This window comes from Peromyscus maniculatus, chromosome 11, assembly GCF_049852395.1.
Source record: "Peromyscus maniculatus bairdii isolate BWxNUB_F1_BW_parent chromosome 11, HU_Pman_BW_mat_3.1, whole genome shotgun sequence".
Lineage (NCBI taxonomy): Eukaryota > Metazoa > Chordata > Mammalia > Rodentia > Cricetidae > Peromyscus > Peromyscus maniculatus.
Window position 1 is genome coordinate 103,987,358 of NC_134862.1, and position 24,296 is coordinate 104,011,653.

Sequence of the window (24,296 nt, forward strand, 5' to 3'; positions counted from 1 at the left end):
CACTGGCTGGTTTGGAACCCACTGCATGGACCAGACTGGCTCCCAAGTGCAGAAATCTTAGGCATATGACACCATGTCTAGCTACTAACTATTCTTGAGGTCCTGCTCTCTGCCAGGCAATGTATTAGACCTTGGACAGATACCTGTGAGAAGATGGTCAGGGCCTGACTGTCATGGATACTACATTCTAAACAGTGAGAAGTACTGTCAGCTTTTCTTGTGTGCTGTATGACTATGACTCATTTCCATGCTGCTTAATCTGCCTGTTTTAGGGCCTAGGGTTCATGGATTCATGCTGTCATTTCATGTGGTTGATGAGAGGTGTCCATAAGAAGCCAGATAAAGTTCTCTGGCTTGCCTCCTTTTCATACTCCTGTAACTTGCCTTTTGTAGTGGCATTGCTTTACTATTGTGTTTAATACTCTGACTTGAGTGTGTGTAGCTCCGACAGTTGGTGAGCTTGCTTAAATAATGGATGTCAGAGAGAGTAAATGAAAACATTCAAAAAGCTCTTCCCAATTGGTACAGGTCTTGGCAAGTATCCAGTGGTGCTGGTATAATAGAGCAAGTTGGATCCATGTTTTTGCTAACTGTGGATTGGGTTGGGCTCTTGCCTGTTCTACCAGCTGGTCAGGTGACAGTTCCATGTTTTCAGTGTGCTGCTCTTTGCTGAAGCTGTACATTGTTAAGCATCTGTGCTACTATAGGAACAGAATCTGCTGATACAATTCAGGCTTATGCTAATAATTTACATTTCCCTATGTAAATAACTTCTCCAGATTTAAAAAATAACCTGTAATTCTTAGATATTATTAGGTTTATTTTTGTTATTTTTTTTTTGCATTTTCAGTTGAATTTCAGCTATATTGTAGGATTGAGTATTACAATTTTTAAAAATACTTTTTAGTAAATGTATATTCTCAGATGTAAAGACTGGTATACTTCTAACATTCATATGTTCTCTATTATATACTTAGGATAATACATAATATTTTAAATTTAGCATGATACCTGTCTCTAGTCACTGAAGGTTTAGAATTTGATTTTTTATAATAATATTTTGATACATGAACATATTAGTTAAACTTTTAAGTATCCTCCTGTATATATGTTATATATAGCATTTCTATATTAATAATACATAGTTAAACACAACATTGAAAGTTGTCAGTGGTTGTTATATGTGGTGCTTTCTCTTTTTGTCTGTTTGCTAGTTACAGTTCTGTCCTAGACAGCCCTTGTCTGTTGGGTATCCTTCCTTCTTGACTATTCAGGACATTGCCCACTCCCCTACCCACATCACCTGTTTTCCCTCTGTTGGATCTTTTCCACTGGCTACTGTTTTCTCATTTAAAGAAGACCCAGATTCTACTTTTTAGACTTCTTTACTCTCATGTTTCCATGTCCACCTAGAATCCCACCACTCTTGATTGACATGCTCCTGACACTTCCCCTGGTGAGCACCTGGGATCTGACTTCATTGGTGGCTCTTCAGCAGGGTTTGACAAACCTGGTCCTGCCATTTTCCTTGAGGCTGACTTCATCTTGTTTCCAGGGCATCTGTTTCTGGTCTCTTATTGCCTTCACTGGCCATTCATTTTCAATATTCTATCCATGGGGCACTTCTTTATCTTTTCCATCCTCACTGTGAGTCTTTTCTACATCAAGTCTTTAAATGTCTTACTTATAATGTCTCTAGTTCATTTCAAGTCACAGAAGAGAAATAGCAATGACCATGCATTGATTATTTCTGAAGTTGCTTGATGAGTTTTATTTTACTGCTTTCTCTATAATTTTATTTATGTTATACATTTTCCCTAATGAAAAGTTAAAGTCTGTGTGATGATGCTTCCCATTTTTTTTTCTTTAATCCAGGCTTTCTCCTGAGTTGTAGACCTGTATATGGGTCTGCTGGTTTAACATCTCAGTACTGATATTAATAGATATTTACACTGAACATGTCCCAAACTGAACTAACTTTTTTATTTAGTTTTTTCATCACAATGATGGGAGTGCTATCCTTTCAGGTGCTTATTAGAACACTAAATGTTGTATTTCGTTTTTCTCATTTTTGTGGTCCTCTATCCCCACCATGTGCAAATCTCTAAAGTACCCCCACATCTGACCGGTCAGAACTGCTTCCCCTGCTGGCACCTTGGCCAGTTGCTGTGATCTCTGCTTCTCTGTCCCTCAAAGGCTAGAGAGAGTTCTTACAGCAACTAGAATCTTCCTGTGAAGCAGAAGTCTTGTTATGCTCTGTTGTACTGAAACCCCAGTGGTGGCTTTCCATCACTGAGGAAATACTGTGGTCCTCAGTGAGGCCCCCCAGAACAGTGTAGCTTGTATCATTACTGTAAAATAGAGACACAATGTAAGAAACATTGGAGAATCACATAGGTAGTTTTAAAATATCTGGCAAAGGGAATGAAGCTGTTGAAATTAATTGTAGTCCTGTATTTTATTTAAGCTTGTATGTCAGAAGTGTTTTTATTTCTGAAGTGGGTTACATTGTCCTTGTTTAGTTCACTGTTTGTGCTGAGTCATAGCACATCTCCAGTGGTAGCTAGTGACTGCCATGTGGTACAACACAGGTCTGTAGGACCCAGCTCCTGTACTACTGCATCTCCATCCTCTCAAGTTCTTTTTTTCTTTAACTACACTTTGTGCCATCATCATTGACCTCCTTCATGTTTCTCAAGCACTGTGTTAGGGGCCTTTTTATCTCTAGTTCTCTCTGTTTGGAATCTTCTTCCAACTCAGCCTATGTTTTTCTCATATTTCCTGTGTCTTACCTTCTCAGGGGCCTCAGGGGCAGCCCTCACAATTCTCTAGTATTCTCTGTAACCCTTCACACAGTGCTTTTTCTCTATCACCATTTAATATAATAAATATTTCTATGACTGTGGCTTATAATAAATTTCGGTTCTACTCAATTATTGAAAAAAAAATAGCCAAATGAATGGAAACACATGAACTATGAACCAAAGGCTGAGGGGCCCCCAGCTGGATCAGGCCCTCTGAATAGGTGAGACAGTTGATTGGCTTGATCAGTTTGGGAGGCAACTAGGCAGTGGGATCAAGTCCTGTGCTCATTGCATGAGTTGGCTGTTTGAAACCTGGAGCTTATGCAGGGACACTTGGCTCAGTCTGGGAGGAAGGGACTGGACCTGCCTAGACTGAGTCTACCAGGTTGATTGCAGTCCTCGGGGGAGGATTTGCTCTGGAGGAGGTGGGAATGGGGGGTAGGCTGGGGGTAATTTATTATAAGCCATAGTCATTTGTTGTTCCTCATATTTAAAGGCCTGAGTTTCACCAATACTTACTGCTTGATGGGCTGGAGGATAAGTCCATCCTATGACCCAGGACTATAAAGCTGTGTTTCATAGGCTGGGTGGGAGGGGGGAGAATAGGGCAACCCATGGCTGATATGTAGAACTGAATGGTATTGTAAAATAAAATAAAATTTAAAAAAAAAAAGAACAACAATTAAAAAAAATATTTCTGTGCTGGTTTGAGTAAGAACGTCCATAGGCTCATATATTTAAATGCTTAGTCATCAGAGAGTAGCAGACTTGGGAGGGATTGGAAGGTGTTGTTATGTTGGAATAGGTGTGGTCTTGTTGGAGGAAGTGTATCAGTGGGGTGGGCTTTGGAGTTTCCCAAAGCCCAAGCCAAGCCCAGTGTCTCTTTATGACAATGCTCTGGTCATGGTGTCTCTTCACAGCAACCGAACACTGACTATAACAATTTCCATCAGTATCTTTTCTCTTTTTGTTCACTGGAACAGGAGTTATATGATTAGTGATTTTTGTCAGTTTTGTCCCTTGCTTTGTTTCAGAGCAGAGACAGAGCCTTTCATGTAGGAGATAGACATTTGTTGAACAATTAAATGGAATTAATGACTAAGAATGCTTATTAGTAAGAATAGCACAAATGAGTATACTGTATTGCTTTGGAATATGTTGGTGTCATCTAGTAGTTTAAAGTTCAGGTTCAAGTGAGTATATATTTTTCTTAATAGAGATTTCACAAATATGTATATGTTAAGGAAGTTCTAGATTCTATGTAATAAATATCAGTTTCTGAAACTCAGCTAATATATTAGTTTTAATATTTCTAGATATCAATAGTTACAAACTCATTGGAAGAGTTTGTATATTTTTATGTTTTAATAGCTGGATTCAAGACCATTCATTTGGGGAAATTTTGAAACTAGATATTTCTAGTTAAGTTTATGTAGATAGATTTTAGACATGTCCTTAATTGAAATTGGCAGTGTCATGACATAAGGTGGAAATTATTTCTAAGAGCTTGTTTTCAAAATGTTTTTTTTTTTGAGGAATTATGGCTTTTGCTCATTTTTAAAAGCTCAATTCATTTGAAAGGGACAGATTTAGTATTTGCTTCTTTAAAGATATTCCTAAACATTCTGTTGACAGGCATTCATCATAGAAGAGGTCAGCAAATTTTCAAACTCTCCTAGCTAAAAAAAGTATAATTCTTCTGTAAGTTGAGCTACTTTTTCCATATTTTGTGAGTCAGTCAGGGACTGCATAGTACTTTGGCTTCAGTCATCCACTGTGTTAAAGAGTGTGTCTGTAAGTAAGTTTGCACGTCTAACATGCCACTGCCCCTCTTCTGCCCTTGGGATCCTACATAGGAGGCCTCTTGTACATTAGGTAACAGTTGCCACACAAATTTAAGCATCGTGCCTGTGTCCATAAACATGCTAAATAATAGTTTGGTTTGACTTATTATTTTCCAGCAAAAAATAAAGGATACTAACATTTTCATCTTCATCCTAAGGTCCCTCCTTAGACATACTCACTCAGAGGTTCTTGACCACATTACTTCTGCTAACCTCGTCTTTGTTGTTCCTCATATTTAAAGGCCTGAGTTTCACCAATACTTACTGCTTGATGGGCTGGAGGATAAGTCCATCCTATGACCCAGGACTATAAAGCTGTGTTTCATAGAATCTGCCAGAACAGATTTATTTGGTAGCTGCTGAAGACATTGTATGGAATGATTTTGTAATGTTAGGGAAGACATCACTGAGGCATTTATTGACTATGTTTTTCTAGTTTCATAATGTGACCATTCTAGTCATGACCATGCTGTGATTTAGGGGGCTAACACTGCTCTGGAACAACATTCTGAAAGAGGTAGCCATGGTAGCTTGAGTAGCCAGCTTACTCCTTTAAAGCACATATACATGAATGTATATAGCTGCATACTTACACACAGACATATTTGCACATATTTTGGGGGCTGCTGGTATGCCAGTACATCTGTATAGTGTGTGATGGTCAAATCAGGATCATTGATGTTTCTGTCTTCTCAGATATAATTTCTTTATGTTGGAAACATTGAGAGTCCTCTTTGCAAGACCAGCCAGTCAGTTAATCAGTCAGTCCTATGCTAGCTGTTCTGAATTAAACAGTAAATTATTGTCAGCTGTAGATGCCCTACTACACTGTAGGAGATTAGAAATCTTTTGTCTATCTTACTTCACTGTCGTGAATTGTCCACTTTCCGTGCTTTTGACCCTTTCCTAACCTTTGACCACTGTTCAACTTTCTGCATCTGTGAAGTCAACTTTGTAGCTTCCACACAGCATTCCATGCCTATGAGAATGTGTGTTCATCTTTCTTTGCCTGGCTTATGTCACTTAATGTAATAGCTTCTAGGTCATATGGCTTCAAATAACAGGATTTCAGTCTTTTTTTTTGGTTTTTCGAGACAGGGTTTCTCTGTGTAGCTTTGCGCCTTTCCTGGAACTCACTTGGTAGCCCAGGCTGGCCTCGAACTCACAGAGATCCGAGTGCTGGGATTAAAGGCGTGCGCCACCACCGCCCGGCTTGGATTTCAGTCTTTTATGGTGAAATAATATTCTACTCTGTGTGTGTGTGTGTGTGTGCGTGCATATGCACCACATTTTCTTTGTCCATTCCCCCATTGATGGACATTGAGGTTGATTCTCTCTTTCTCTCTCGGCTATTATGACTAGTGCTACAGTAAACATGTCATAAAAATGTCTCTTTGACATACCAACTTCAATTCCTTTAAATATATTCCTTGTATTGGGATTTCTAGATTATGTGGTAGTTCTATTTCCAGGGTATTTTTTGTTTGTTTTGCTTTTTGAAATATAGTCCAGACTAGCCTAAAACTCATGATCTTCCTGTCTCAGCCTCCTGGGTGCTGGCACTGCAGGCCTGCACATGCCACGCCTGGTTTATTTCTAGTTGTTTGTTTGTTCCATTTTTAAGGAACCTGAATACAGTTTTCCACCGTAGCTGTACAAATTTACAGTTCTACCAGTGTGACAGAGTTACCTTTTTTACTTTATCCTTCCTGGCATACTACTACTACTACTACTACTACTACTACTACTACTACTACTACTACTACTATTTTATTATTATGTGCTTTTGATAGTATCCATTTTCATTAGGGTGAGATGATATTCCATTGTGGTTTTGATTTATATTTCTCTGATGATCAGTGACATTGAATATTGTCTCAAATACTTGTTGGCTGTTTGTCTTTTTAAAAGAAATATTTGTTTAGGTCATTTGCCCATTTTAAGATCAGACTATTTGTTTTCTCCTGTTGAGCTGTTTGAGTTCTTTATATGTTCTGGATGTTGATCCTGGCAGGTACGTAGTTTGCCAGCATTTTCTCAAGTTCTGCAGGTTGTCTTTTCATGCTTGTTTTCTTTTCTGTGCAGAAGTTTCTACAATACTTCATTGTCATCCAGCTTTCTTAAAGAGAAGCAATACCTCTTTGTTGCATTCTTTTAGTTCTTTCATTCACAATGTGGTCCAGGAACGTAGGCATACATCCTGGAAGGGCCCTTCTCCATTGTGTTTATACAAGAAGCTATGGATTATACATTTGGAGTCGTTGTCCAATGGTTATGAGCAGAAGCACACTTTTAAAAGGTGAGCTGCTGGAAGGAGACTTACTGGCTTTGGCCTGGTTATAGGCCCTCTATGCTATCTACTGCTGGGACTAAAGGCGTGTGCCATCATGCCAGGAGAGAATATTGATTTTCTAAGACATGGTTTTTTACTCTGATACCCAGCTAGCAGTAACCACAGATATAAAGACCAGTGTGTTGTGTTTCTGGGAAGGTGGACTGTAGAAAGGAGTCATTAGGATTTCATATTACTGTAGTCTGGGCTTTGGAGAATTCCTTTACTATTAGATCCATCAGGGTAGGCTGTCTAGAGGAGGAGGTGGCAACTTTTCATAGGCTACTTGGAAGACTAGAAAGACTAGACTAAGGATAGTTTTTAAATGAATTATTTTATCCTGTTGTTTTTTAAAAACAAAACTAAAATTGTCTCTATTTAACTAACATTAACAAACAGACTTTAGGCTCTAGGATTTTGTAGCATGTCTGATGTACAACTAAACTGTTAGAAGACGTGAACACAGGAACAGTACAGATGGCCTTTCTGTCTGGTGCCACAGGTCTGTTCAGTTCTGAGGCTACTTTATAGGGTGAGAAGTGCTGCAGCTGGTGAAGCATGTTGGCCAGGAATCAGCCTGTTGTGCTTGTTAGCTGGACCAGCACTAAAGGTATCATTGGAGCAAGAGGAAAAAGATCATGGGCCCTGGGAAGGCTTGAGGACTGGGGTAGTCCTAGCTGAGGATATTGCAGAGAAAGGACTTAACAATGGGATGGTATGAAATCAGTATAATGGGAGATCAGCATTAGAAAATATGCATGTATATGGATAAGTCTTAATGAAACTTCTTATTTTGTGTAGTTAAATGTTAGTAAAAAAAAAATATGTGTATATATAATAGAAAAATTGAAATGTATGATATGTGATAAAGGTATTATTTCATGAAATATTTCTTCATTTTTGCATACACACACACACACACACACACACACACACACACACACACACACACACATACACACACGACATATACACAATGGTGCAGGAGTTACTTTGAGTAACCTGGGCCTTACTTTGGGTCAAGCTCTAGAATATATAGGAGTACTGTCCTGAATGGGTTCCTGTGTTCTTAGCATAGACAGCAGGTTCCAGCTACTTCCCCAGAAGCTATCTCTATGGAAGCAACTGTACTGAAGACTTAAAAAAAAAATTTTTTTTTTTTTTTTTAAAAAGCAAAAAAACCTAGGTAGGTCTGAGGCTGTTTACCCATATGTGAGATGCTTCCTATTGTAGAGGAGCTGGGGAGAGAGGCCAAACAAAGGCAGGGATAGGAACAAATGTCTCTGTTCCTCCCTTCTTACTCAAGAGTTTCTAAGAATACAGATGTTTAGCCCCAGCCCTTGTCTCCTGCTTCCTGCTTTAATAGCTATTTCCTTGCTTTCTAAGATTTATTCTTTTTTTTTTTCTTTTTTAAATTTCCCAGCAGAAATATTTTCCACATATCAAGGTCTGGGCAAGAAAAAAGCCATTCTAACTTACTTTACTCTGCTAGTGTTGTGCTTCTGAGGTTCACTGAGGAAGGTGATGGAATTCACATACTTAGGTTCCTAGTGGATGGTAGTAGCTGACTCTTCCTGGTGATGTCACTGAGGTCTCAGAAACTCCGACTCAAAGTTACTCAGGCTTCATGTGTTTATTTGTGTGCCCTGCCCCCCTTGAAGCATTTCTCAGATCATGGCTGCTTCTCTGTGCCAATGGGCCTGCAGAGTACTGACCCACATGCTGTACCTCACACAGAGGTTTAAATTAGGATCTTTAATCTGTAAGAAGCTTACAGCTTGTGAGTAGCCAGCTGCTCTGGACTTGATGTGGGCAGAACTGAGCTTTGACTGGCTGTTGTGGGGTTCAGTAAATCATGAGGGTTGATGATTTGGTAGCAGGAGCCACAGGGCCTAGGAGTAGGTGAGTAGGGCCTTGTATGATGGAATGGGGCAATGATGTATCCTTGTGATTGAATGGAGGCTCAAAGTGCTATGGGTCTGTTCCTCCTGAGCATTAAGCCTAAGTACCTGCTGATGTGCAGTTAGCTCTGCAAAACATGCGTTTTCATATCTATAAAACATGTGTTTTCATCTTACATATGTGAATCTGATACACCTAGCACAATGCCAGTGCTGTGAGGAAAACTCAGAAGTGTGAGAATTGAGCCTTTCCTCATGTTACTTCTTATTTATTTGAGGGACAAGACTAAGCCCTGCTGAAACATTCATCCACAGGCCAAGTATTTGATTTGGCTGGTAGCTGTTTGTTCAGGGTAGCCAATTATAAAACTCCAAAATCATAAGCATGGGACATTGATAGAAACACTGACAAAGGAGGCAGTCCTGGGCTCTGAATGGTAGGATTTAGGAGTAAGGGCAAAGCACAGAATGTGGGAGGAAGGTGTGAACTGAGACAGAGAGGATGGATAGGCAGGCAGTGTTCGGACAGTAGGAGCCTTATCTCTTGTTCATGTCCTGTCAGTCCCACATACTTTCTCATTTCATGACTTAACCTAGCTCTTGGGTTCCTCCTTTCCTCCTGCATGTTGTTATAGTGATTCCTAATTCTTATTGAGCACTTGCTACCTATCAGTGTATGCATGACACAGAGTGTCTTGTTACATATTGAGAGCAATCTTGCCATAGGTGCTTAGTGTTTAGTAGGCACTTTATAGCCAGCAAAGATTGAATAACTTACCCACAGTGATGTAGCAGGAAGTGATTATGTCTGGAATCCCTACTAGTATGTCTTAAATTTCCAGAAAGTAGAAGCTGAATTCCCAAACCTGTGGTTGACAGACTTGTGCACAGAGGTCCTCGAGTCTCCTAAAATGTGCAAAGCCCAGACAAGGTAGCCGGTGTTTTGTTTTTTTTGTTTTTTGTTTTTTGTTTTTTTTTTTTTGGTTGGGGAGAGGTTGCAGGGGTGTCAGGAGTTCAGGGCTTCCTGGTTGATTCCACTGTAGAGTCTGATTTAGGATCTGCAGCTTGATCTCTGTCCTTTAAGGCCTCTAGTATTTGACTGTGTGTGCTCTGTCTCCAAGTTTTTCATAGAGCCCTGTATGGAGGGTGATTCTTTATCCGCTTATTTGGTGACAGGGTATCTTATCCTACCCTACCCTAACAGGGCACAGTATCTTGGACTCCCAGAGAGAGTGACACTGGTGTGAGGAGGAACAGACCTGGTAGGGTGATTTTCCTGGAGCCAGCAGCCATTTTCTCTGAGTGAAACCTTGAGTGCAGAGCCTACTCACAAAACTCAGGAAATCTCTGACTGGTTACTCACATATTCTGCTCTCCTGGGTCCCTGCCTTCAGTGGGGAAGAGGGAGGGTCACATGAGGGCAGATCTCAACAAGTTCTGTTCCTCTCTGTCCCCAGATGAACCTGAAATGGACACGAAGTGCCGAGTCGCTGGGGTGGCTGGGAGCAGCCCTAAATTTAGCAAAACTGTAGCTGTTGGGGGGCCGGCCTGGAGGAGGCCAGACCCAGCTGAGTGGACTAGATTTATAGTCAGCAATGCGGTCAGCATTGTCTCTGCTTAGTGTCACCTCTGCTGGGCAAGCTTGAGCTTATATAGCATCTTTTGGTTTCTAAAGACAGAAGTTTGTTGGGCTGTCCTGCAGGGGTCCCTGGCTCTGCCCTCAGAGACTAGGCTTCATCCACACTAAGGAAACTATCCCTTGGTTTTCCACTTACCCACTCATCTATTCCTCCCTCCCTCATGGTCTGGAATTCTTATTCTGCATAGCCATACCTTGGACTGTAGATTTCTTTCATGTCTGTTGGCAAGCTTGCTAACCTTTACCCCAAGGCCCTGGAGAGAAGATCTGAGCTTTAGTAGCTCATATGGCTTCTAGGATACTTTTGGGTATTGTAATCAAGGCAGGGGTTTTGAGAAGAGGAGTTGAGATGGTTAAACAGGGTTTTAAGGCCCAAGATGCTCTCTTTTGACTCCTAGAAAGTGAGCCAGCTGATGATAGTGGTTGTCTACATATCACCCAGAGTCAGTTGTGATAGTTTGATGTACAAGTCTTAGACACAAGTCTTAAAAACGTCTCTCTGGCCAGCTAAGACCTGTGTCCTGATATGGGCAGTTTGAGGGGAAGTGGCTTGTAAGATTAGAGAATGGCAGTCTGTGGGTAACAACATCTTCCCCTTGGGACTGTTCTCCCAGCCCTCAGATCTAATGGTGATTGCTTGGTCAAAGGAGGCTCTGTCTCATTAGTGTCCCAGGAGATGATAATCTGGCCGAATTTTCTCAGATCTTTAAGAGTGATGATTACACTGTTGGTCAGGGCTGGAATCATATCTGTGATATGATTTGCTAGTATAAATCACTATGTCTCGGTCAGGAATTGTTGGGCCACTGCCATTATCTTTGTTTTCTTCCCCCACTCCCATGTGTACAGGGATCTTGACAAACACTTCAGTGTCTTGCCATACATAATTGTACCCAGAAAGATGTTTCCAGGCACTTGTCACAGCTCCTGCCCCTTTAACACACTTACACCCCAGGCTGGTCACATGAACTACACAAGGCCATGTTCCTGGTGCTCCAAGCATGCTAATGATGCTGGCATGTTTAGGTGCTAATACCTTTAAGGGTAACAGGGAAGGATTTGCAAACAGGCATCATGTGGGAATGATTCTAGTCTAGCCTGGAGCTGTTTTCCTTCCTTCTGTAGCTGAAGTATTTGTTCTGTCTTGCAGAACTTCTGCTTGCTGAAGTTCTCTTAAATACAAGAAACACATACTTATTACCCTGGAGAACATGATATTGCTTCCTAGATAAAAGACCCAGCCTTTGGCTAAATATGTCAGTGTGCAACACTCAGTAGCCATCATGTGTTTTAGTTATATGTCTGCAGTTGACAAGTTGCTTCATTCTGGAAAGGGGAGTGAGTCTCCCAAGGAGGAACTCTGCTGGTTCTGGTTGGTAAAGGAAGGGGTCCTTGTATAGATTCTGGAGCATGCTGATTTTTTTAAAGTACAGGATAGGTATTAAGCTTCTTTCTATGTAATCTCATTCCCTATACTCTACAATTGTAATGTCAGAGTGAAGATGTGAGTGATCCCTATGTCTAGGAAAGAAGGGAGGAGTGGAGATCAGAGCAGAAGCTAAGGGACCTGGAGGATGTGTACATGCTCTTGTTGGGTGCTTCAGACATCCATGCCAGCAGTTTGCTGATTGATATTTCCTGTGTCCTTTACACTTACCATGTTTCCCTGTCGTTGAGGTAGCACATGCTTTTCTTGTGGTGAAGCCCACAGTTAGGAAGGTACTTTTGCTCCAGAGAGTGTACAGCTTTCACAAAGGATGTTTGGGTACCTGTCTTTTTATATTCTTCCCTTTGTTAGTGAAAATCACCAGGGTTTATTGCATGGTAAAAATCCTTGGTGTTCTTCAAGTTCAGGTTTATTTCTTGCTGTCTATTATAGGCAACTAAGGTGAGGTTTTTGGTCTTGAGCTAGCTTCTGCTGTCTCAGCTGTCAAGTAGCCTGGCAGAACCAAAAGTTTCAGGAGTCCTGATCAGTGAAGGCAAATATTTGAATGGATCAGCAGATGAGTACGTGTATTTAGAAACTCACCCCAGAGGAAGAACCCTGGGTAAGCCTGGCTGCTCATCCTTGCTTGCAGGTCAGAGCACACCCAGGCTGCATCCTCTTGTCCTAGGCCAGCTGAGGTCATTTCCTTATGTACCCAAGGCTGCCTACACCCAGCCACTGTTTCCTGTTTTGTGTCAGGAAGTGCAGGTCACTCGTCTTGTGACCTCAGGGTGGCTTTTGCTCATTTACCAGAGTTTTTTTTTCCCTTACAGTTCAGATCCAGAACTTGTCTTGTACTCCCTCTGTGCCTTCTTCTCTGACCTAGAGCTTTGGCAGCCACTGGGAATTACAGCCCTGGAATACTGATTCCAAATTGTGCATCTACTGAGTTTCTTGGGCTTGTTTTTCACAGACCCTTTGCCCCTAGCTTCCACCATTTCTGTCTCATTAATAAGTTCTGTTTCTTATAAAAAGTGACTCCATTTCACTATATTCATAAGACACAAATCCATCTTTAGACTCAGTCTCAAAAGAGTATATAAAATTTGACAAATTAAAGAATTTTGAAAGCATATTTCTTTTCTATGGGAGTAGTCAAATGTTACATGTCTGCCATACCTTCAAATGTGGTAAGAATGTGCTTAGAGGTCTATATGTGGCTTTTGGATTTTTTTGTAGCAGAGATGGAGGCACTGAAATTTGTTGTTGGTGGAAAGTCAACCTATTTGTACAAAAGTCCGTTTTCTTCAAGTTAAAAAATAACATTTAAAATTAGTTTATTTTTCATAATGTTTTTACTGACCTATAATATGTACATGTAAAAATATGACCGTTTAATGTGCTCAGCACAAGGTTTATACAGCCCATAAATAGCTCCAAGATAAGGGAAAAAATGGGAATATTACAATCTCCCAAAGATGCTCCAAAGTATTTTCTTGTCACACACTACCCATCCTAGGGTGGATACTATTTTCATCTAATTGCTAATAGATTAGTTTTCTCTGTTTTAAACTTTATATAAATAGAACCATACAGAATTTTTACTTTGTAGTCTGGCTTCTTTTACCCCTTTCTGTTTATGACATTCATCCATGTTGTGTGCTATTTTCTAAGAAGTGTAGTATTCCATATTATTAACAGACCACAGTGGGTACCCCTGATACTGTGGTGGATGTTTGGTTGTGCTTAGATTGTCATTGGAAATAGTACTACGTGACTATGTTTGTTCACGGCTTTTGGTGAATGAATATCAACATATTTATATGTTCTAAGCAATTTAGTTATGAGACCATTACTGAGTATTCTTAGTTCTGTCATTAGTGGGTAGAAGCTCGGGGACCACCATTGCATATTTGGTCTGTTGTTGACCTACCTATATAGTAGAATGTAACTACTATACAGCTCTGTAAACATATGCATGCATATATGCATGTGCATATACACTTATGTGTGTACATTTTTGTTGTATTTGCTTAGAAGTAAAATTGCCAGATTATATTTTTAAGGTAGTATCAAAGCAGTTGTACCAATCATGCTTCCAGCAGGAAAAGTAGGAAAGTTCTAGTTGTCCCATGTCCTTGCCAATATTTGATGTTATCTTTCTTTTCACTGCTAGTTATAATAGGTGCTGTGGTCTAAACATACACTTTAATGCTTAGCCTTTTGCTCATTTCATAATAGGTTTGCCTATCTTATTCTTGCTGGTTTGTAGGAAATTCAGTATTGATATATGTATTGTAAACATTTTTTCCTTCCCCTAACTTCTAGTCTCTCTATTTTCAGATTAACCCTTTGAAAATACTAGCATTGTATACAGTATTGTGGAGAATATCTTATTGCTAACCATATTGAAGTTGGGCCACATTGATCAAAATCATCTGCAAAGAACCCCTGAGGTATTGGTTATATAGGGTAGGACAGGATCTCTTCAAGTTATTGGCATATGAAAACTGATGTCTTTGGGACACATCAAAATAAAAATGTTAAGTGTTTGCTGTGTGTTATGTGGTATTCTAGACACTCCACATAGGCTGCCCCATTATTCCTAAAGGAATCTGGCCAATTAAGTGCTATTATTACTCCATATTCAAGCAATAATAAATAAATAAATAAATAAATAAATAAATAAATAAATAAATAAATAAATAAATAATAAATAAGTAAGTAAGTAAGTAAGTAAATAACTCACTCAAAGAAGTTTTATAAATGCCCAGGGTCACAAAGCTGGGTTCCAGGCTTGCAGAGTTTGTGCTGTTCATGCTATTCTGTACTATTCACTGCACAGAGGTTTCAGGCAGTAAAGTTCAGGGTGGCTGGAGAGAGCCAGGAGTATTATTGCCAGCCTGGACTTCCCTCCTGAATGGGGTCTTTCTTCTTGATAGTTTGTAGTACCTAGGAGGAACATATTAAACTCAGGAGGAGACTTAACTCAGGTTGAACCAGAAGAAGCTCCTGTGCATGTCTTGCCCAACTCTTCATTTGACAGTCGAGGAAATTAAAAGTCCAGTGAGAGGTTATTTAGTAATTAGCAGAGCTAGCACTAGAACCAGGTACCACACAGAGTTTTTCCTATGTCAAAAATTAAGAGCTGATGGGAATTGTGCAACTGATAAGGAGAGAAGATGGAAGGAAGGCCTTGAAGAGGTTAAGACTGGATTTAATATGGGAGAGGAGAGGGGGTGCAGGCTAGAGAACAGCCTAGGCTGGATTTGGATAAGGAAGCTACTTAGAAAATGACCATTGACTAGATATCTTTTTCAATCTTATTAAATATGATTTACAGAGACGTGCAACATGCTAGAGAATGGGCAAAAGGACTGAGTAAGAAGTAAGGATTGTACCTCAGCTGTGCCTAGACTTACCTGAGGCTTTAGGACTTCTTTTTGCAGAGCCTGGGAAGATTTAGGATTGGAGACCCACAAAAGGGACTCCTGAGATGCTCCTCCGGGGGACCAGCTTCTAGGGATTCTCACACGTAAACAGTGACATCACAGTGCACCTGGTCTCAGTGGGCTACAGGTGGTATTCGAAGGGTTTCTCTGTGTTTGTCCATTGAAACTTCACAGTAATTGCAGAGTAACTGTTATATCTGAAAGGTGAGGAAACTGAGTCTCAGATATAATATCTTTCCCTTAGAGGTATATATGGCAGAGGCAGAATGTGTGAGCTAGTTTGAGGATTTGGCACCAGTAGGATGTGTAGGAGCTTCTGGAGCTCAGCTTCTGACCATTTAGTTCCTGGGTTTTACCCTGTTGAAGTAGCTGCCCTGGTGCTTCAGAGAGGGGCGTGTTGCCCTGTGCATTTTTTATAGATTAGCCCCTGCCTTGTGGCAAAACAAGTCAAGTAGAAAAAAACAAACCAACATTTCATGACTTCCTGCAGAAAAAGCCACAAAGCTTCTCAAGTAGAGGTAAGACCACCCAGAATCCCTGGATATTTCCTGCTAAGGGGCACAAGGACTTTAACCTTACCTGTGGTGACACTGAGATCTGGCCCTCATGTTGCTGTTTCTTCAGTGGTCACTGTCTCTGACCCTCTTACACCTGTAAAGTTTAATATAGTGGCTGGGGCAATTCCTGGAGACCAAGGGTCTGTCCTCAGTTCTCCACAAGCTAATTCAGGGATTTTGAGAATTTCTGGGTTCCCTTCTGCAGAAGGAGGTTGGGTTTGAACAGTGTTTTCCAAAGAAATATAGAACATTATCTTCAATCAAAATATTACTTAGAGCTACAGAATATAAAACAGTAAAATAAGCAAAAATTTTTCAAAGAAGAGAAATAAGAAGAGGGGGAGATGAAAAAGGGAAAATAGGATGAGGTCATTAGATTTGGTTGGGAATTGCACTCAGTGCTGCTGTTCTGCTTCTGCATCTTTCTACATATGGTTCCTGCCCCTCACTTTGCCTTTGTTCCCTCTAGTCTCATGGACCATTTTGAATTACTCTGGGTCTTCTTTAGCTTCTGTCTTCTCATGGAATCTCAGTGCTGCTTTTTATTTCCTTAGCTTCTAGGTTTCTATTGCATTTGTCAAACATTTCAGTCATTTAATTCTTCATACTACCTAATGAACGCCTCCAAAATACATAGGTTATTTTTTGTTGTTATATACATACACGGCATGTGCTTGTATTTGCATTTGTACATAAATATCTGCATCTCTGTATGTGTGAATTCATACTGCACATAGACATGCACATACCGGTCCTTAAGGAAGAATCATGGGCTTTATTCCCTAGTGCCTAGTACATAACCTAAATGAGTCACCAGAGAAGTTTTGTAATCATGGGGTTTCCTTCCTTGCTATCCTGAATGTCTTGTACATTTCAGATGATACTCAATTAAGTATGATTGTGTAGATTGTGATTTGTATCTGGAAAGTCTTGGACTTGAATTTTGGTTCTGCCTTGTACTAGCTTTAAGTCCTTAGGAGACATATGTAGCTCTACTGAGGTTGGGGTGAGGCTCTGGCATTCAACAGGTACTTAGTGAAGGCCTGTATGAGATAGGCATTATTCTAGTTGTTGGTAATTCACCAGTTTGTAAAACAATAGTTCTGTCATAAATCTTATGTTCTAGTCAATCTTCAGGAAGCCCCCCACAAGGTTGTTCAGAGAGGAAGAGGAGAAAAGAGGACTTTAGACAGGGTTGGGATTGTTCCTGGATAGAAGTTGTCCTTTGGTCTGAGTGTTGCACAGGGAGTTCTGTGTGGTATTCTTTCTGTAAGATGAAGAGGGAAAAGGCTGCTTGGGTTTTCCTAAGGGACACGAGCTCTAAGACCCAGAAGGGTGGCCACAGGTAGCCTCATTAATAATAAAGCCAAATTTTAGTTAGTTGTGGCCATAACCATCTTGTTTCTACCTCCCAAAGAGAATGCTTGGAATCAAGGACTTCCCAGATGGAAGAAGTGTGTGAGATATGAAGTGAAATATCATCCAAGGGGTTTCCTTCTGCATTCTGAGGAAGAAGCAGCAGAAGGGGACATGTGTATGAGCAGTAGTCAGCTGTCATAGTCTGAGGTGGGGGACACAAATATATAACAAATCTATTTAATGTCTCCATGTCTCAGATGTACCGTGTGTTCAAGCAGCCTGCCCTCTCTTGGGGGATTTGTTTTTATTTTCTAAATTGACATAACATTTGTTCACGTTTATGGAATACAGTGTGGAACTTTGGTACTTACATACAACATGTGATGATCAAATCAGGGTGATTAGCATTTTTTTCTTTCTTTTTATTTTTTCTTTTTGGTTTTTCGAGAGGGTTTCTCTGTGTAACAGCCCTAGCAGTCCTGGACCTAGCTCTGTAGACCAGACTGGCCTCAAACTCACAGAGATCCGCCCGCCTCCTGAGTGCTAGGATTAAAGGTGTACATCACCATTGCTTGGCATGACTGTATCCTCCAACATTTATCATTTATTTCTATGTATTGGAAACCTTTGAACTTTTCCATTTATTTTGAAATATATAACAAATTGCTATAGAATATAATTGACCTACTGTGTTATAGAGTGGTAGAAGTTATTCTTCCCATTCAGCTACACCACTGTATTTATTGCCCTTTTTCCATTCCTCTCCCTCTTCCCTCCTCAGATCCTGGAAATCACTGTTTTCCTCTCTACTTCTATCAATTTTTTAAGCTTTTACATATGAGTGAGAGTACATGGTCCTTGTCTTTCTGTTGCTGGCTTATTTTACATATGAAATTATGATGTCCAGTCTCATCCATTTTTTAAATGATAGTATCAAATTATTTTTAAGAGTAAATAGTATTCTATTATATATAAATACCACATTTGAGCCAGACAGTGGTGGCGCATGCCTTTAATCCCAACCCTTGGGAGGCAGAGGCAGGCGGATCTCTGTGAGTTCGAGGCCAGCCTGGGCTACCAAGTGAGTTCCAGGAAAGGCGCAAAGCTACACAGAGAAACCCTGTCTCGAAAAACCAAAAAAATAAAATAAATACCACATTTGTTTTTCCATTTCTCTATCAGTGGGCATCTGGGTTGATTTCTAGTCTTGGTTATTGTGAATAATGCAGTGAACATAAGAACTATAAGCATCTCTCTACTGAGGGTGATTTTGAGTTGAGTTGAAGTTGACCTTTCCTATTCTTCAACTTCCTCATCTACAAAGTGAGGATAATACTAATTATACATACCACATAGGGTCATTAAAGGATTAAATGTACATAGAAGGGCTTAAAACAATGCTTTATAATCCTAATACTCTATGTCTGTAACTCTTATTGTCTGTCCCATTTGTGTGGCATTGGTAGGCTTGTTTGATTTGTCTGTGATCATGAGCTTGTTGACAGGATATGTCTTACATTTCTTATTCCCTGTGCTTATCTCAGTGCTTATAGCCTAGTGGACATACTGTAAAAATGTTTTGAAGAAACTGTGACCTCAGGATGTAGGCTGAGATTAGTGGGAAGGTTGAAGTGGCATCAGAGCAGACAGTTTGTGAGAAAATGAAGGGAAATGCTAGGGCAGATTAGGACCAAATGACAGCAGTTAAGTTTGTCACTAGGGAACCATGCAAAGTTATAAAGTACAGGATAGATGTGAAGGGTCATAGTTGCAGAGAAGATGCTGATAGAAGTTTCTAGACTGGGTTGGAGGAGAGAGCCTGGCCATAACAAGGTGGTTGCGAGGGTTCTGCGACACATGGCTGCAAGTCACGAGTTGTGTGGGCAGGAACATTCTGCCTGCATTTGCTCTCCCTCCTCCTTAGCTCAGTGCTAGAGGAAACCAGTCGTCAAATTGTGACCTTCCCTTGTCCAGCCCTGACTGTACCCAGGCCTGGTATTTGTCTGTCTGTGTCTTACTCACTCAGATATACCTTGCATGTGTTCCCAGGTTTCCAGGCTGCATGAGTCCTTGTATCACAGACCCAGTGCGGCTTCAATCCCTCTCGCTCTCCAGCCTTTCTGTGTTTTATTATTTTCATTTTAAGTGAGAAACAGTGAGGCATCTGGAAGTAAGCCATGTGCTTTTGTTTGTTATTCTCACCAAGGACAAGCCTGTTCCCAAGCTCCAGGAGCAGCACCCTAGATCCCTGAGGAGGGTGGTATGAGACAGAATTGGAGAAGAATCATCCTACGGAGACACTGCTTGGAAAACACTCCTGCCTGGGTGTCCATTTTGTTTCTGCCTGGCCACAGTGCTCCCAGCTTTTGCTTGTCTCACTGATTTACATTGCATTAAAATCAGGCGGTATTCTATATCCTTGTGGTGGCTGTGGCCAGAATCCTGGTCCCAGCTTCTACTGGCTGCTGTGACACTGTGTAGTGGTCATACCACCTACCTGTGGCACTGGGTTCTGTCCTCATGTCTTGTGGCTCTGGCCACAGTTGTTTGAAGGTAAACAGAAAAATAAGGATTTATCTTAAAAGGATATATCGGGCCGGGCGGTGGTGGCTCACGCCTTTAATCCCAGCACTCGGGAGGCAGAGGCAGGCGGATCTCTGTGAGTTCGAGGCCAGCCTGGTCTCCAAAGCGAGTTCCAGGAAAGGCGCAAAGCTACACAGAGAAACCCTGTCTCGAAAAAACCAAAAAAAAAAAAAAAAAAGGATATATCGGAATATAAAAAGTTTCTGTTAGCCTTTAATTAGCATCTCCCACATTCAGGAAACCTTCTATAATTGGCACACAGAGTTTGAGAACACCATTGCTCCTGCTTAAGCAGTGGTGTGTGATGAGAACAGACATTTATTAAACATTTTATATTTATAGGCTAGGCACCATGCCAAGCACTGTGCATAGATATCTCACCTACATATTAGCCTTTCACAGTGGCTGCATGCCACAGATCTTACTAGTGCTGCTTCATGGATAAAGATCTTGTAGATGGCTTCATGTCCCTCAGCCAATGTGAGTCTCCTGATTTCTGAGCCTACTTTACCACCCCAGTCTGCATACCATGGGTGTCAGAGAGGATGATTTAGATTTGGAAGTCTTGGGTTAAGTTTATTATGGAACTTAAGCTATTTTAGCTGATCTTGTTTTTCTCACTTGCTTATTTGTAAACTGGCAAACTTAATATTTATGTATTTCACAAGACCTCCTTAAGAGAGTAAATCAGGTGATTTGCCATGAAAGTATTTTATATACTAGTTTAAGTTAATAGCAAGGAAAAATTATTTAAAATTATAATATAGTAAAAGAAAGGTTCAGAGGCATTGGTTTTATTTTGGTGTGTGTGTGTGTGTGTGTGTGTGTGTGTGTGTGTGTGTGTGTGTGTTTAGTACTGATGCACACCAGGGGTTATAAGGTATGTAGATGGGGAGCAGTTCATTAGGGAAGGGTAGGCTTGGGGAGCTCTCCTGAGAAGCAGGAATGTCATTTATGTGTGCAGTCCTGTGAAGTGACTGTCTATTGATTGCTAACTGTGCCTACTTGAAAGGCTCAGTTCTGACCTGTTTAGTAGGACTAGCTGCATGAAGTGGCAAGGGTTTGCAGCAAGCCCAATGTGGAGTGAGTCATGAAGCCATGTTCATGATGAGGAGGCTGCTCTTTGGGTAGGTGAAAAGCGTGGGGAGCAAGTTTAGGGACTTGACCTTATTTAAAGGCTCTGCTAGGAGAGGGGCAAAGACAGAATCCATGCCCAAGGGCCTTGGGACGAAGTTGGATCCCTAGAAAGGTCTCTAGACCAATAGACTTCTATTATTCCACATTCCTAGTGCTGGTATTAGTGAGGTACAGGGTTGTGGGCCAGCAAAGAGGATTATGAGGAAGGCAGCTTCTGCCCATGGTCCTTCTGCAGGCCTCAGGGACATGGCTGTGTCTGAGAGATAACTTGGGCCTAAGCAGGCTCCAAATCACTGAGAGCAGGGAACATTCCATGGTGAAACTTTTCTTCATTTTCTTGTCCAAGGCACAAGGCTTACTCAGAGTTCTTGCCATTTTATTTTAACTTCTTCCCTGGTTCTCTGTGAATAAGAAAGGAGACAAGATGTTCAGTCTTGGGACAGTGAAATGCTAGGGTAGCTTGCTGGAACACGTTTTTCATACAAAGGTGTAGCTTATAGGTTGGAAGCGGCTAGTCAGTAGTATGTTGGCATTTTATAATTCTGAAAATAATACTTGTAGGTAAGCCCCAAAGAAACTGTCTTATGTTCCCATTCCTGTGTTCATTGGTCCATTTACATAGCAGATGGTTTCTGGAGATGGGGGGGCTATAAGACACAGTTCAGGTTCATGAGAAGCATCTCAGCAGTGAGATTGTTTTATAACTGTTCCTAAATCATGTTAGCTCTAGAAGCTATTTTAGGAATGCCTTTGGTTATGAACCATATCTTATATTTAATTTTGATTCTCTTTTCACTCCTGTCCTGGATTCAGTAGCAGCACTAACAAACACTGTGCCTGGCTTTGTCTTAGGTATTCGAAGTACTTAGAGCTCACTAGTTCATCAGAGCTGGCACCTACATACAGTCATCTCTGAGGGATAACCTTGGACATTGTCCTGTGTGGTCACTTTACCTTACAAATGTCAGAAGGACCTGAGCTTCCACTTGGGGCTCTGAAATGCTAGGACGGAGGCAAAAAAAAGTGGAGAGTTTTGCTGCCTTTTGATCTTGGGTCTGTGTGTGTTTGTAATAGGCTTTCAGTGCACCCAGGATATGTAACAGCTTGTAAAGCTCTGTCTTCCCACCTGTCTTATGAGACTAATGGCTTTCCTTTGCTTCTTTCCCTTCATCTACTACCTTATGAGGTAAGACCAGCATTATACTGTCTCCTTAGCAGAAATCTATATGTACCACAGGGAGATACTGGGATCTCTAGGGTTTGATTTGCTAGGTGAGAGTTGGTTTGACCCTGGTCTTTCATCAGTGTGACAGGACATCTGATTTCTGTGACTGTGCCTCAAACTGGTGCAAAGGAAAAGGAAGTCAAATAAGATACCTCCCAGAGATGAGTTAGGCTTGTGCTATTCTTATGGGAAAAAAGCTGATTTTAGCAGAATCTGCTAGAGGGTGAGCTGAGTGCTGGGGTTTGTGGCATTATAGGTTAGTTCCTCTGCTACTGCTTGGTGACCCTTTCTAGAAGCAAGAGTTGGAAGAGAAAAAGGTTCAGATCAAAGGAAGGGGACAATAGCAGAAACCTCAGAGGACCAGTATGGCCTGGAAGGGGCTCTGGCTCTTTAGCTATTCCCAGTGGGTTGTAGAATGTAGAAGCTGACCTTTTGACAGGGAGGTCTCATGTAGCAAGTGCTGATGGGACCTGTAGTAATTAGCTTTGAGAAGATTGAGAATTTTGAAGCTTTTCTGGGCCCTGTCTTTGCAAAGCCCACTCACTGGAGGCAACAGCTGAGCCCCATGGGACACATGGTATACTATCAAATTCTGGATTTCATGTGTTGTTGGCATTTAGAGAAGATGGCAGGCTTGTAACCTAAGAGTGCACTACATATAGGAAGACTTCAATAATGGCTTTCTCTTTTTTCTTTCCTTTTGCTTTCTCTTTTTTCTTTTCCTTTCCTTTTTTTTTTTTTTTTTTTTTTTTTTTTTAGGTCCTAAGGATTGAACCTAGGACTTTGTGTATGCTAGTCAAACACTATACCACTAAGTAGGATATGGAGTGGGGGCAAAGATGGGGTTATAGAGTCAGAATGGAGAGTCAAGGCAGCCACAGAGTAGCTCTTCTGAAGATCAGAATCTGTGAGACTTTAGGTGCCTGGACCATTTCAGAAGTCTGTCCTATTCTTAGTCCCAGTTAGGAGGGAAAAAGTCAAACTAGAAGTTCAAGGAAGGGTGATTAGCCAAGAATTCTTGAAAGCCTGAGAAGGTGAGGGGAGTTCTAACACATTACTGTGTATTTTGAAGAGCACTACTTTTGCAGCTGTGAAAGCCATGAGTGGGAAGTTAGGTGGCCATTCCTTTTGTAGATTCCACAGTGTTCACATATGAACAAATATGAACCTTACAGTTTTGCTACAGCAACGGTAACAATTTGGGTAAACATATTTAGCAAATACACTAAGTTCTTTACTTATATAGATGCATCACAACACTGGGAAGGATGTGCTGAGCTTGTTAGGCCATGAGACTAGTAACCCACTTATGATCTCCCACGTTGGATACAAATCCAATTCTTCTTGTCTAGGTACCAGGTAAAGGCAAATGATATTGAGGATTCCTTTGAAACCCCTGAATTCTTCTTTTTCCTTTTCTTTCTTTCTTCCTTTCTCTCTCTCTCTCCTTCTTTCCTTCCTTCCTTCTTTTTTTTTTGTTTGTTTGTTTTTGTCTTGTACATTAAACCCAGGGCCTCAATTTTACTAGGCAAGTACTCTACTATGAAGTTATAGCTTTAGCTCCAAACCCTAGGATTCTGAAGGCTCTGACTGAAAAGTCACTCTAGGCCATTTGGAAGGGAATGGGAGATCAGTGTGCTTAAGTGCAGGGATGGTAGTTGGTGCTTTTGGGGATCTCACTGTGATTACTGTTTTGTGGCTATGGGTCATTGTGATGGTTTTGATTAGGAAGATTTTATGAGCAAGAGAATCCTGTGGGCTCTTAGGTAAAGGCTTCTCTAGGTAAGAAGGCTGGTGAATCCCAGGCTTAGCATCTCAATACCTTCTGCTTTCTTTTTTTCCAGCCCCTGCCTCATGACTTTGGGGTCATAGAAGCTCCAGAGGTGCTTATGTCATGTCAGACCCATAGAAACTTCTTGATCGTGTCCTCAGCTTCCTTTCTAGCTCTGCCGCCACAGAAATGTGCAAGCCAGTAGAATCCAGGTGCTTACCTGAAGATGCAAAAGAACTTGAACCATCTTATTCTGGGGTCAGGTG

At 40.9% G+C, this 24,296-nt stretch overlaps 1 long non-coding RNA gene across 2 annotated transcripts in view; it reads left to right on the forward strand.

The window, feature by feature from the left end:
• The window catches only part of LOC107402435 (uncharacterized), a 51,219-nt gene that overhangs the window by 8,726 nt on the left and 18,197 nt on the right, over positions 1-24,296 (forward strand). For both annotated transcript variants that reach the window (XR_013043552.1, XR_013043553.1), the window contains exon 4: positions 1-24,296. This exon is cut by the window's right edge and continues 8,073 nt beyond it. This is a non-coding gene — a long non-coding RNA (uncharacterized LOC107402435).